Source organism: Pteropus vampyrus, unplaced genomic scaffold (assembly GCF_000151845.1).
Source record: "Pteropus vampyrus isolate Shadow unplaced genomic scaffold, Pvam_2.0 Scaffold310, whole genome shotgun sequence".
NCBI lineage: Eukaryota > Metazoa > Chordata > Mammalia > Chiroptera > Pteropodidae > Pteropus > Pteropus vampyrus.
In genome coordinates, this window is record NW_011889091.1 from 1,051,262 (window position 1) to 1,063,408 (window position 12,147).

The following is a 12,147-nucleotide window of genomic DNA, read 5'->3' on the forward strand; positions in this document are numbered from 1 at the left end:
CTATTCCACGTCCTCCAAAATCTTGATATACTGATAATCTTTTCTTGTTCTTTACTTTCTCATCCCTCTGGCTTCTTTTAACTACAAATATGTTGATTTGATTTCTTTCCATTAATCAAAGAACAATTCATTGGGTGGCATAGCTGTGCATCTTCCACGTTCTCTCTAAAAATGAAAGCTCCATGTAAACAGCTTTCTGGTCTGTTCTCCTGCCCTCCCGGCCCCGCTCCCCGCCAATTGCTCTATCCTCAATAGCTAGTACATTACACCTAGAGTATTCAATCATATTGGTCGAATAAACACATAAACAATACATGTACTCTCACCTAACCACTCTTCCAATAAAAAGCTGGTGTTTTGAAAATTTTCCTGGAATTAAGAAAATATAGAACAGTTAAAGAACAGAGAAGTAACTGGCTTTAAGAGATAAAGTTTATCAATTCTGGACTCAATAATAAGGCAATCTACTAAAGTGAGTTAACCAAATACAAATGGATAGAAATATAGGGAAGTAATTTCATTAGCATAATTTATTTAACCGTGTTCAGAGTTTTAAAATTACCAATCTATTAGTAAGGCTATTCAAGTTTATTAAGTTAAAAACTATGTTTTTCAAATTTTTTAAATTAAAAAAAAAATCACTATTTCTTAAAATCAGACATAAAATATGACATCTTGTTTTTCTGTATTAACTATCAACACCAGAACTTAAAAGGTTTTCATTATATGTCTGGACCGCCTGAACACTATAAATTAAACATGTTACCTTTTATGGGACATTTAACTTCAGAAAAAAAAATTCTACGGGCACAGTATGAACTCCATAATCCAAGCTGGCAAATCATAAAAATGTATGATGTATACTATGAGGACAAGGGTATGAGGAAACAGGCACTTTTGCAGATAAGAAGATAAATTCACACAATCTCTACAGAAGTAAATCGGTAAGATCTATCAAAATTAAAAATATACAATTCTCTGACCCAATGATTCTACTTAGTGGACTTTATTCTACAGATATAGTCATGTATTTAAGAAATGACGAAAGTTCAAGATTAGTCAATACGGTATTGGCTGTATAGTAGCTGCAGACTAAGTATAACAGAAATTGTGATATGTTTAAGCACTAATAAAATGCAGCTGTAAGAATGAAGCTATCGGACGTGGTTCCATAGTGTAGCAGTTAACACGTCCGCTTTACACGCAGAAGGTCCTGGGTTCGCACCCCAGTAAAGCTATGGTCCACAGTCTACTGCCATGCCACCCTGAACAAGCCCGATGTCTGATCTCAGAAGCTAAGCAGGGTCAGGCCTGGTTAGTACTTGGATGGGAGACCACCTAGGAAGACCAGGTGCTGCAGGCATAAATAATAATAAATAATTTAAAAAAAAAAAGAATGAAGCTATTATTAATGTACAAAAGTTCCCCAAGATATCACTATTATTAGGTGAAAAAAATTAAGAAGCACCACGGTGTACAGTATACCATCTATAGGGAAAGGCTTATGTTTACACACATATAGATACACATACACAAATACATTTACTTGAAAAGGCAAAACAAATATCTCTGCATGAATATAGAAGCTGGTAATATTGATATCTCTTAGGAAAAGAACTAGGTGGCTTGGGAGCAGGAGAAAGATATGTACCCTTTTGGAACTTAATTATTAACCATAGAACTATACTGTTATTCAAAACATAATTTAATTCAAAAACAAAGTTAAATGTGTACATTAAAAGCAATGACATATACCTGTGATGCCATATTCTTGAAGATTGGAGGATGAACACAAATCAATTTTTTTCAGAATGTCAAAATTTGAATAGGCAGAGTAGTGAAAGAATAGTACAGCTAGGAGTTCATTTAATCACTGGTTCTGCAAATAGATAATTAAGTATGTAGAAGTCCTGTGCTAGGCACTGGGGATAAGATGGAACTTGAGTCGGACCAGAGACTATCAAAGAAATAACATAATCCAATAAGTGTTTTTTGACAGGAAATAGAGGAGACTTGGAGAACATAAAGCAGGGGATCCAACCTAATCTAGGAATCAAAGAAGAATGGAATGTTTAATAGAGGTGAAAAGGAGTAAAAGCAGCTAGCAAGATTAGGTAGAAGTGGCGTGTTCTAAGAAGATTTCAGTGTGACTGGAGTGCCTCAAAAAAAATGTCAAGAAATGAGACTTGAAAGGGAGGCCAGATTGTTCACGTTTTAGAGTAAACTATGTTAGAGTTGGGCTTTATCCAAAGGGCAGTAGAGATACAGGAAGTGATCAAAAAGTTTTAAGCAGATGATCAGGGGGCCAAATTTATATGTCTAAAAGATTACTCTGAAAGAGTAATCTACCACAAAGGTGGAGAGACCTATTAGGAATTTGTTGCAGGCAAAACATAATGCTAGCCTGACCAAAGTTATAGTGAAGGGACGGAAAAGTGTATAGATTGAAGAAGTACTCAAGCAGTTAAATTAAGAGCCTGATGATAGGATACGAGGTTAAGAAAGAACAAGGAGCCAAGAAAGACATTTAGGTTTCTGATTTGGGCAACAGAGTGAATGAAAGTGATGAGATATACTGAAGAAATAGATTTGGGGAATGGGTGATGGCTTCAATATTTAACATGCTGAATTTGAGTTATTTATGTGACATACAAGTAGAGATAATCAGTAACCTAAATGACCTGGATGCTTCAGTCAATTCCTGTAAGGAAGCTACTCTAGACAGGTAAAGTTACCTTGGAGAGGTAGCTAAAAATAAAAATTTACTAAGTCCTATTAGGTATACAAACAGTAAATGTCTGCAGCTAGCCTGAGCTGAAGAGAAGCACTTAGTTTACCCAGAGACAAAATATTGTATGAGAAGTACTGCAGGGTTAGGACCAAGTACTGAAGAACACCAATATTTAGACAACGGAGAGAGAAAGAAGCCCCGGCAAAGATTAAGAAGGAAACAACTGAGGGGTAGGAGGAAAACAAGTTTTATTTACTTCTGCTTTAGTTAAGAAATGGCTCTTAGTGAAACCCAAAAGAGCATGTAAGGTTAAAAGCAATGTACGGCTCTTAATAAAACTGCACCCCAAGAGCATACAAAGAAAATACATATATAGTTAGAGCAATGAGTTGTAGTCCACCACTTCCAATATCAGCTATAACTGGAGAAAACAGTAAAAATGCAAGTCATATATTATCCCCCAATTTCATACAACCGTTTTACAAAAAAAAAAAAAAAGATCACTGAATCTAGACAGGCCCCCAAATTCATCAATTATGCCAGAGGACTCCTAGCAAGTTGCTATAATCTGCTACATTTTCCTGACAATATAGTTGCTCATCTAATAAGCATTCTTTCACATGACAGCATATTTATTTGCCTAAACTGAAAGTCTTGTGAACAAGGAGGGCCTAAACTTAGGACATGGAAGAGAGATTGGAAAAGACCAGAATTTCTTTTTTAAAAGAAACAGAGCCACAGAACACCTGCATTGAGTGTAATAACTATTTAATATGCTGTTGTAACTAACACAGTAGCCTTTTCTAGGAAAAAGTTCTAAATCTTTAAAGCATCAGATGAAAGGACACATAATGGTCCTGCAGCAAATGTTAGCTGGATTAATAAAAACACCTGAAAACAATTTATATCATAGAAAGTAAAATGAAAGCATTATTTTATGTACTGACTTCCAATACCTGGAACATCTATAGTACACAAAGAATTCTAACATTAAGAGTGGAAGAGTATTTTAGAAGCAGACAACCTATGTTCCAACTTCATTTTCTACTTATTTTATGCATGACCTTGGACAAGTCAATTTCTTCATTATAAGAATAAGCAAGTTTTGTCTGACAGCAGTATTTCATCAGATAGCTGTCTATAATTAAATTCTAAGACTTATATTACTATTTAGGGCCTCTAATTTGTTCTTATTTTCTAAAAATCATACAGGTAAAACATTATATCCATTTCCCTTTATTAGTCCATAGTAAACTGCAGGCTTAAAAATACTATCCTCTCAAAAAAGTTCAATGCTATCTGTACTCTCGACTCACTTTTCATGAGATGACACATAATTATATTTCCTGTGCATATCTTACAGCAGGAATTCCGTATAGTTTAACTAAAACAGGTAAACTCTTGTTTAAATTCAACCCTGGCTCATTTCAAAGATGACGCTTCTAGACAAATTGCTTGGACATTTGTCATCGCATCTGAACTATAAGCTCAAATGTCCATGGGCTGAAGTAAAGAAATGGAGACAAGGTTGCTGCGCATATCTGAATCCTCTCATTCCATTACAGTACATTTAAAATTCTTGTCAGCAAACTCTAAATTTCTCATATTAAGCCAATAAACTAAGCACAACAAAAATGAACAGAAAAATTTACTTTAACTGAAACCCTATATGGTTGATCCTCATTCTTAAAATATTATCAATTCTTGTCATTAATTGGTCCATTATTCCAAATATAGCTTTGCCTTTTAACAACCTAAAGTTTTCATACCTCCCTTTTTAAATAATTTATTTTTAGAGCAGTTTTAAGGTCACAGCAAAACTGGGCAGATGGTAGAGACATTTCCCATACATTTCCTGCTTGCACATACCCATAGCCTCCTATAGTAAGTATCAACATCTCACACTGGGTATACTTGTTAAAATTGATGAACCCACACTGACACATCATTAATATCCAAAGTCCATAGTTTACAGTAGGGTTCACTCTTGGTGTTGTGTCTTCTTTGGGTTTTGACAAATGTGTAACATGTATCCACTATTTAAGTATCATATAGAATAATGTCACTGCCCTAAAAATCCACTATGCTCTACTATCCCTCACTTTTTAAGTCCTAAGTTGCAAATAGCAGTTACAAGATTCTAAATGCAGAAATGCCATTCAAAATCTTCAGGATGAAAAGGAAAGGCAAAAGCCAGGGCAGAAAAAAATAAGCCAAAAATAAAAGCAAAGGAAAAGTAAAGATAAAGGAGAGCAGCTGCATTTCAGGAATCAAAACACTTCGTCCCTTAAAGAGATGAGGCCAGATCCTTTAAGTACTATTTTTCCTTCCCATTCCCTTTCAGGAATTCTAAGAGGATCTTGGCTAATACACTATAACTGAGTCTTCTTACTCAGTAGACAAAGCAGGTAGTTACAGTTTAAGTAAATTTGTGATCCAAATATAAACATTTATTGGAAGTGACTCATACCTTAGACTCACTTACTTTTAAGGTATTAGTAGCAAAAACCATAAACAGCCTGAGTTGGATGTTCTCTTTGATATTACATTTTACATAGGCTCTACAGCCGTTTTCATGAATAGGATTAGCTTGATTAAGCAGAACTGAAGAGACTTTATAACCTATAGTCAGATTTTCCAAATGTTAAGTCCATTCTTTTCAACACATCTGTCCTTTACTCAGCACAAGTGATATAGCACCATATAACATCGATTCTTTTTGCATCTGTTCCTTAATCATTGCTCACTCTCCTAGTCTGATGCAATCTTATCCTTGCTACCTCTCATTTTCAGTACTACACTCCTTCTACTCTCACTAATCACTCGTTAACTCCTATTACTGCTCTTAGAAGATTAAGTGCTACAGTAGTTTCCAAGTGTCCTAGAAATTAATTCCAAGATGCCTTACCCTACCTTTGTTGCCAAGTCCTTAATAAGGTGCCCCAGATTAGTCTTATTTTCCTCATCTATCACTCTTCCCTTTGCCTGTTTCAATTGTCTTTTACCAGGCAAGCCCTCCATCTCTAGCTAATGTTGTGCCACTTGTATGAAATGACTCTTTCCCCACAGGCAATCTACTGGTCATCTTCCTCCCACCATTTAAATTTCATTCTCCATGACTTCTTGTCAGGTCACTATTAGGAGATGCATTTTCTAAAATAATGGATCACAACTCTAGGTGCACAGTGGAATCACCAGTCTATGAGGTGTTTTAAAATAAAATACTGATGTCCAGGCTCTAGATCAGGCAAAGGACCCAGATATTGGGTAATAGGTTGGGGGTTGTTCGTTTGTGTTTGGTTGGTTTTACCCAGAGCCTTACAGGTGATTTTAATGAGCAGCCAGGCTTACAAACTATACTAACCCTATCAATTCTAGAAACAGAATTCCCACAACTACATTTAACCAAAATGTTCTCTAAATATATCCATATCCCACACCCCTAAAATACACTTACAACAACACAGCCTTGACTAATGTATATAATTTAAATATCTGAAACAGCTTTTCATAAGGCTCAAACATTTTACAGGGCTTTATATAATGAGTATAAGGTTCCTCTTCTGTAAAATAGGAATAACACGATCTACCTTATAGCATTGTCATAAAAAGCAAGATAATGAATATTACACTTTTATCAAAGCAACTGGCTTATAAGCACACAAATGTTAAATCCCTTCAGGTATCAAGAGTACCACCTGGATTCACTTTTTAAGAAAGAAACAAAATTCAAGTAGCAGTATGAAAGATACAAGTCATCTGGATGAGGCTGAGTTGATAGCTGCTGGCCAAAAGTTATATAAATCTAAAGGGTCATTCTTTGCACAGTGTTGCCACTCAACAAATTTTACCATAAGTATATCCCATCCTGATCTTGTCTTTCCTTTAAAAAATTTTTATAGGTGAAATATGGTTAAAATTAATGCCAAAACCCTGGAGAAAAGTCTTTTAAAGTAAAATATAGCTCAGGGAGGTGTCTGATACTTACAGTTCTTTGACCACACTCTGTGGGGAAGTTGTTCCCAAATTACACGGAAGCACCATCAGATGGCTCAATCTGTTTTCATGCTCTGCTTCCTTGTTCCCTGTGTTTACGAGTACCCTAACACATGATATCCAGGGAGAAACCTCCTGCCAGGGGCTAGAAATTTAAAACTGAACAAACCCATTCCTTTAGATACCAAAACAAAAGTTAAAAGTTATAAAGTTAAAACTCAAATGGGTATTAGAGAATAGAAAATAGGCCAGTAATGACAAATAATGCCAATTTCAATGGACTGACCGGGGTTACCAGGACTGGTGATGCTGTATTAAGAACTCAGAGGCCGAATATGGGTTCATGGGGAAAGTACACCATGATAGATAATGGATATTGGTCAGAGGAGGTGAGAGGGATGGCATGTATGACATATATTTTTTATCCAGAAGATTCATAACTTCCGGAGTCTAAAGAGCCGGACCTAAAAAGAGAAGGGTAATGATGTACATACACACAGAATGGCATACTTCCGTTGATATGAACCACACTATCATAATTTATTTATTTGCTTTTGAGGGTGGAAACTGTGTATGCCTTACTCTTTTCTGTATCTCCAACACCTGTCAGAATGTCTAACATGTAACAGGCTGTTATTAAAAGTGCATTTAATTAAATTTGCTATAAGAAAACAAAAATATGAAATCTCATTATTTTGTGATTATGGCATAATCATTTCAGGTCTATACATCAAAATACCCTCATACCCCAGTAAATGCCCATTTGAACTACAAGCCTGACTGTAGTGGGTAGTAGGAAAAATAAGTAGTACCAAAAATGAGAAAGCCCTAGGCGAGAACTAGATTTAGAAGCATGACTTTTAAAAGGGACATCTCCCTTCAAATTTTACTATAAGGATAGTAACAAAAGTTAACTTAAAATTAAGGTTAACCAACAATGTAACGACACATCATTTCATTTTTGCCTAAATTTTCACTGGACAAATCCCAATGACCACGAACTTGAATTTTATTTAGCTCTCTCTGTTAAGTACATGGCGCAGCATGCTCTATGTGTAATTAAGCATGTAAATGTTTAATATGGTGAGGTTCTAACATCTATTTTCACTTAGGCACTATAATATCATTCATGTTACTCTAATCAAAAGAGTTGCTGTATAATGGAAGGGCAACCTAATCTACACTTGCTCCACAACTGGATCAGAAGACTGAAAATAAATTTTACCTAGGGCTTAGAAATTATATCTATTCTTAAGCCCAGAACTACAATCTCAAAACAAATAAACATCTTAAAAGGTTATTTTAGGTTCTAGGGCAAAAGTATTAAAAGCAGAATGGGTGGCTGAATCCAAGAATTAAGCTTTGCAAAAGATTAATGTAATTTTAACAACAAGTAAACTTGTGACTAGAAAGAATGGGTCCAGATGATTTCTCAAGGAATCCTGTTCTGGATTTTCCACACTCATGGTCTCCTTCTCTATTTAAACAGACACAGACACTGGCTCTTTGCTATTTTCTCTAGCTTTTTAAAAATTATGATACATAAAACAAGCTGACACAGTCTTTTCCCCGAGTTCTAAAATGTTTGTCATGAGAATCAAGTGACTGGGCAATGAATATAGATTTCTGGCTTTCTGTGGTAATTCTGGAGGCAAGTGGCTGACTATTGAAAAGGGCTTTAAAGGCTTACTTTGCTGAATCTTACTCCTTATAGTTAATAAAATGTCAGGATTCAATTGGATCTCACCAATCTGGCAAATTTTAAGCAATGTAGGTTTTCTGAACCTCTCTGGTAGTAGTAGAAAGAAAACTTTACTACAGAGGTTTGAATCTCAAAAAAGAAAACAAAAGCACACCTAGTTTATAATTTCATAGCATCATCAGTAAACATTTGCCAGCACTTAAACTTAGTCTTTGGTCCAGATTATGCCCCTTATTAATGTCATACTGGCAAATCTGACCTCAGATTCACCTGTAAAATGATGAATTTATCACCTTCCTACCCTGTTTACCTCATACAGCTTCTGTGAGGATTCAATCAGACAACCTGTTTGGAAAACTATGAAGGCCTAACAAATATGCTATATGGAACCATTATCATGCAAGTCATTATGTAAAAGGAAATAATTCACAAATTCCTCTCATTCGCCCCATCATCAATCACACAGTTGTACCTAAAGAACTATATTATTATGTGGTATATTTTTATTACCTAAATTCCCTTAGTCTATTCTCCAAAACCCTGTATATAAATGACACGTAAAGATAAACTAGCAGAAAAAAATAAATGTGGCAAAGTAGGTAGAGAATCGGGCCATTTAAAATCTTTTCTAAAGTCTACCTGTCCTAAACGCCAAGATTTGCAATGGGTCCTCTGAAATCTTCAATTTCCTCTGGATTTCCGATGATTAGAGCATTCTTTTCACCAACGTGTAATTAAAAAACAGGAATATATTCCTCCCACAATTTTGTGTTTTGTGACCTTTGAACTGTATCTTATCACTTTTTATCATATCATTTCAATTGGGCTCTATACTGGCTTTCCCAGGAGTGAGAAGCAATTTCCTACATCCTGATTGGGTTGTAGTTAGCTGTATATGGTTCCTAACAGAGAATTCTCTTTTCTGTCACAGTTCTTGATAGATAGTCTGGTTTCTATGCTGTGCAAGACAGGCTGCATGAATCTTGACAAGTCATTTATGATACCTGGGACTCAGTTTCCACATTTATAAAAATGAGAACTAGATCAACTCCAAGGATCTTTCTGGTTGAAACAGTCTATGATTCTCCTCAGATCACATATATCAACACTGCAACTAAGAAAACTCAAAGAACAATCCCGTCCTAATTGCTGCTTCCAAATATTCAAAACATTTCTCCCCAAAGGATAGTTAACAGCTAGAACATTTAAAAAGTGTTTTAACAGTGCAGTTTTAAAATTTTTCAATAAAGACTGTATCTAGCTACACAATGGTAAGAGTGCCATTTAGTTTTCGGAGTCACCGGATTCTTAAAAGGAACTTAATAAGATAATAAGACACATATAAGAAAATAAATAAATAAATATATGACCGTCCATTTCCAGAAACCGTCTCATTTTATACCTGGTTACCTGTGGCTGGGAACAATCTCAGGAGGCCAAGCCTAACCTCTGTCACTTCTAATCTAAGAACACCAGAAAAGTTGGATTCACCTTAGCATATCACTCATTTTCAGTCAACTCTAAGAATCTTGAACTAAAAGGCCTGTATGAGATGTGGGGGACCAGAATAGAGGTGGCAACACAGGATGAGCATAGATGTAGGGCTTCACTTCCTGGTAAGAGTTCATCTGAATGGCTGATTAAAGTAATGTTTGAAAACCAAAAATCTAATAATGATTCACTCAAAAACTACATGTAAGGAACTCTGCGAGGCACATGAGGATACACAGATAAATTCAGAGAATTTAAGAGTCTATTAGTATTTTAATCCTGTAATGCCCTGGTTAAAGTGGGTGTGGGTAGTCTGTCATCCCTCATTGCATTCTTCATACCACCCTTTCTCTAGTGCAGTTTGAAACATAATATTAAGAGAAACATAACCAAATATTAATACTTAAGGAAATATGCTGTTTCATGAGTGATATAGAATGACTTAGGAATTCAGAGGTTGACTGGCCATCTGCTTTTAGTACTTGGTGATAAGTTCTGAGCAGGGTCTTGAAAGATGGGAACAAATCCATTTGCCCTTGGAATATATTTTGTTAATTTATGAGCATCACTGACAGGAGAAGCATGTTCTAAAATGTGGACAAGGATCACCATCAGCAAGCATCAAGTCACCGGTTAATAGCAGCCTGGAACAGCCCTTCTTCACTCATGTGATTGCCATTGTTTCAGGCATTAAATTAGTGCTCATACTACTTTAAAGTTTATTTTTGTTACAATAACTGCTAGTGTTTTATCCTACACAGATCTGTTGCAGAAGTGGGAAGAAACAAAACAGCTTCTTTAAAGTGAAAAAGGGAAGGCTTGCAGGGAGTCTCCCAGACATTTCTACTGCCATCCAATACAAATGATCATTCTTTTCAAGTTCTCTACTTATCTTTTTACTGTCTACCAATTTCATCAAGCATCTGAGGCACACTAATATGTACATGACTACAGATTAGGATGATACACAGTGTAATGACTTCCATTATTTTTTGTGGACAAATTATTCAAAGTCTGACTTTAGGATACTGGCACTTATATAAGAATACAAAGCTCTTATATGCCTGGGCTTCTGGTATTAGGCAGTTGAAGGCTGAGAGTATTAAAAGCCTCTATCCTAGAACCCTAAAAGAACCAAAATTGTTTCAAGTCCAATACATTTAAATAAAACGATGTTAGTCCCGAAAAATAAAAATATACAAACCTTTCCAATGCCATATAATATTGCATTTTTTTCTGATAGGTTTAACAGTAACACCTCTAATTATAGTTAAAGGCTTAGAATGTAAAGAACTTACACATTTTACTGCACTCCAAAATTTTAAATAACATGCAAATCTTACTTTTGAAAGTATATGGTGAATCTGTATTCACCTAAGAAATAAATGACAGGAACGGCACAGTTTAAGGAAAGTAATGTGAAGAGAATATAAACTCCAACTCAAGTAAAGGAGACATCATTTTCCACTAGTGTCCCTGGTAATTTCTAAAGCTGTAAATGGTATAATTTATCTTCTCACATACAGGAAAATAAATGATACTTTCAGTTAATACAAGTTATCTCAAATATAACGAAGAAAAAATCCTCAACTATATACGGTCTTCCAATATATCATACAGATAACGTGAAAGTCAATCTAGCTTCACAAACTTGATCAAAATTGATCGAAACCAAGAGGGTATGGATATGATAGCAACATTACTCCTGGCGAGGCCAGAGGATAATGAATAAGGATAATAAAATGCATGAGTATAGGAGAGATGGAATCAAGAACACCGCACACCTCTAGATATTACACACCTCTAATTCTTTCAATATTTGGACTGAATGAAATTTTACTTATCTCCCTTTACGCGTTTTCTTCATTACAATATATATTATATCCAAGCCTGGCTGGCATTTCACTGCACATCCCAAGCTAGTGACATAAGATATTTTTCCCCAGAGGAACCTACAGAAAAATACATAAGCCTAAGCTTTTTTCTTGTTAATTAAGCATGCATCTTCACCTCGCCTTACACTTTTCTCTCGGTTACCTCTCCTGATGGTGTGAAAACATCAACATCTAGTCGCCCACCCCCACCCTCTCAGTAGTGTCTTGCATTGACTAGGCTCATCCCCTCGCCTTCCCTTTCGGTCTTATCATCTTTGAAAAGCTTATCGAATACTTCTTCCCCTTGCTCCCCCCCCCCGCCCCATTATTCATGGCTGAGCACGACATTCTCC

General features: G+C 35.6%; 1 pseudogene; it reads left to right on the forward strand.

Annotated features, from left to right (window-relative positions):
* The first annotated feature begins 1,247 nt into the window (after positions 1–1,247).
* LOC111730376 lies at positions 1,248–1,363 on the forward strand (annotated as a pseudogene).
* Positions 1,364–12,147: the final 10,784 nt, after the last annotated feature.